This window comes from Protobothrops mucrosquamatus, unplaced genomic scaffold (assembly GCF_001527695.2).
Source record: "Protobothrops mucrosquamatus isolate PMUCROS unplaced genomic scaffold, P.Mucros_1.0 scaffold95, whole genome shotgun sequence".
In the NCBI taxonomy this organism is placed as follows: Eukaryota; Metazoa; Chordata; class Lepidosauria; order Squamata; family Viperidae; genus Protobothrops; species Protobothrops mucrosquamatus.
This window is the reverse complement of record NW_015386470.1, coordinates 1,502,320-1,505,852: the sequence shown is the minus strand read 5'-3', so window position 1 is coordinate 1,505,852 and position 3,533 is coordinate 1,502,320.

Genomic DNA, 3,533 nt, shown 5'->3' with positions numbered 1-3,533 from the left:
CACCTATCTAACCTTGTTAAAAAGATAGGTTCTCTCAGAGAGAAGCAGTCCTGCAAAGAACCAGGTCCTCGCCAGGTAGTAACTTTATTAGTGATAACCAGTGTCTTGAATTGCACCCAGAAAGTAACTGGAAACTAAAATAGCTCATACAGCATCAGTGTAACACAGATGAAGTGTGAGGTGCCCAGAATTCCCATCTAAATACTCCCCCATCTAAAGTGTCCAACCAACCACTAGCAGATTGTGATTGACCTCAACTCAAAAAAAAAAATAAGCATGATCAAACCAGGTTAGTAAACTGATGGGAAAATCAGTAGACTAGATTGGGAAATGTTAAAAAAAATAAATCCAGGAGGCAACAACAAACCACTTCCAGATTTTGGCCAAGTGATGCTCACATATGTGGTCATTTCATCAACAGGAGTGAAATTTGTATTGAGAAGATTACCCAAGTAGATATTTACAGTATAATAAATGTATTTAGTTTTTGAAGATGCCATGCTTTTGTTGTTTTTATTGCAATAGATTAACACAACCAATCTCCATATACTGTTGTAAAATGATTCGTAAAAGGTCCTTGGCCAAATTATTTGTAAATATATCCAAGTTCAGGCACCATGAGAAAAATTTCTGTCTTTAAAAATACATATCCCAGATAAAAAAAACAGTGTCTGAATATAAAGAATAATGCCCTTACAAACCCCAAGCTCAGTATGTAGATTGGGCAATAATATTGCAACTAGGTTCTCACATCTCCTTTCTTTTATCTCACACACACCGCACACAAATCACAATGGACCCACAAGAACCTGACCTCCTGAGAACACAGGAGTCGAGGAAAGCTTGCAAATAAATGCCTCACCCCATTTTCTCTTTCCTCCTTCCCCCACCGCACCCCAAACTTGCACAACCATCCCTCTGTATTACTGGAGGAACCATGGCCACTTCCCATCCAAAGACCCACCCGGTACTCGAACCCCTCCCTTGACATCTTCCAGGCCCAGACAAGATTCCCACCATCACCAGCCCTGGCAGCGCTCCTGCCTCAGATAGTTTTACGCCCGCTCCTCCCCAGTGCTCAGCCGCTTCATCCACCTCTGCGGTTGCCAAAGCGCATCCCTTCCTACTCACAACCGGCTCCTACAGCCACAGGCCGACACGCTCTCAACAAAGGCGGAGCTATGAGCAATTGCCCCGGCCCCTTAGAAGCTTTTCAATCAAGAAACGGGTGGGGGGGGAGGAGGAAAAGTATGCGCATGCTCAAAGTTGCCCGGGCATGGGAGTCACGCTTTCGTAGTTGGAAAGGTTTGGAACCGGTTCCGGGAAAGCCGGGCTGGTCGTACAGAGTGCCCATGCGCAGAACGCACGAATGTACGGAGAAATGTTCCCTGCTCTCGGTTTTCTAACGAAATCGGGTGGTTTTTAGAGGTGTGGGGAAACCGGATGCTGCAAAACGTCTGCGGGTAGGAGAGCAGAAGATCTGTAGATCGCGCCCTTTCCTGCTAGTCAGTACTTTAAGAATGGGAAATGGCATGGGACACTCACACGCTGACGATCTTCTCCAATTTTAGAGTGTTAAAAAGGATCGTGTGGCGGGAGGAGTGAAAGGATGAGTGTAGTGATCAAATTAGTATTAGGGGGGGGGGGTCTCCTTTTTTTAACTACCTAGTCATGCACACCACACTAGTCATACTTTCTCGGCCTTCGCAAGAAGGCGATGGCAAGCCACTCCCGAAAATGCCAGGGAAATTTGCATGGATTTAGCTGTGTAGATTCCAGGAGTCAAGAGTACACAAAAAGTCACACAGTCCATGTACTAAAGCAGGAATTTTTTCCCCATGGTTTTTATTGCATGATAACACATTCCATGCATAGAAATACACAGTATGTAGAAATGTATTTGCTGGTCTTTAAAGCTGTTTTCTCCTTTGGTGGTGAGTCTTGGAGATGTGTTGTGCTACAGATCTCCTTTGGGGGGGGGGTTCCCCAAATTCTCCAGTTTGGTCTAAGTCCAGGAGTCATAAAAGAGCCAAGGTTGCCTACCCCTGGTCTAGTGGTTAAGGCACCAGCCTACAAACCAGGAGACTATGAATTTAAGTTCTGTTTTAGCCATGAAAGCCAGCTGGGTGACCTTGGACCAGTCACCCCCAGCCCAACCCACCTCACAGGATTGCTCTTGTGGAGGAGGAAGGAAAATGAGAAACTATATGTCAGGCACATCAAACTCAAGCGTGATGTATTGCGACTTTTTCCCCATTGCCGGCAATGGGGTGGGCGCAGTTTCGGCATGACGCATCCGGCCCATGGGATATGTTCACCCCCCTGAGTTATTTGTAAAAATAAAGACAGGAAAAAATTCTTTTTATGACTCTGTAATCCCTTAATTCAGAGTAGAGTTGGGGTGACTGTAGATCAACATTTACTGGCTGGATACCCTTCCTGACACCTACGTGGAGTTCACAACAGATATTTTATCTTTGCATCCTGAGAGCAAAACATCTGTCGCTACTAGAATTGAATTCTCAACCTCATGAGGCAAGTGTCTTCACCAGTAGGCTACTCTAAAGACAGGAAAAAATAAAAATATAAATAAATCAAGTCCCTACAGATAGGGTTTGTATATCAGTGTTGTTGGGGAAAAGGCCTAGAACTTAAGGTTGTTGCCAACCTGGGTTTGAAAGCTAAGCAAGATCTAATCTAATTCATGGATTGGGTTGCCTAAGAGTAGTGTTTTTGAAATTAGGTCTTTAAGATATATGGACTTTAATTTCAAACATCTTAAAGATGCTGAATTTGAAAAAGATATGTAGATTTTAACTTCCAGAATTCTAGGACTCGAAGTCCAAACATCTTAAAAATTGATAAGGTTGAGAAACTGCTATAAAATATTACAAGTATTTGGGTTTTTTTTTCCCTTCAACAAATAATGCATTACCTCTTTGACCATCAAGACAGATTTTTTTTTCAAATACATGAACTTTACCATAGAATCAGGAAATATCAACTGGAAAAGAATAATGCATAACCACTGTGTACATTTTGTATTCATTCATTCTCATTATAATATAAAATCCTTCCTAGACTTCCTTTTGTTGCAATATTGTAGAAATGGATTATCTCCTTGTTCTTTGTCCATAAAGGTGTCTAACTTGATGTGTAATAACACTCTGAACTGAAATGATCCTTACTTTACCAATCTCTTGATTCACCAGCTTCTTGGATTATTTATTTATTTACAGCATGTATATGTACCATACAGCAGTCAACACACAATTATTTTTTTTGAATTTGAATTTTGAATTTTATTATATTTATACCCCGCCCTTCTCCCGGGGGACTCAGGGCGGCTTACAGCCAGTTTAAAAACAATTTAATACAATACAAAATACAAAATTTAAGAAAATGATTAAAAATAAATATTTAAATAGGCCGCTTCTACTAAAATTTAGTTAAAACCAATTTAAAATACCCCTAGGCCAGTCCTGCCCGCTGAAACAACCAAGTCTTGAGGGCGCGGCGGAAGGAGGGGAGAT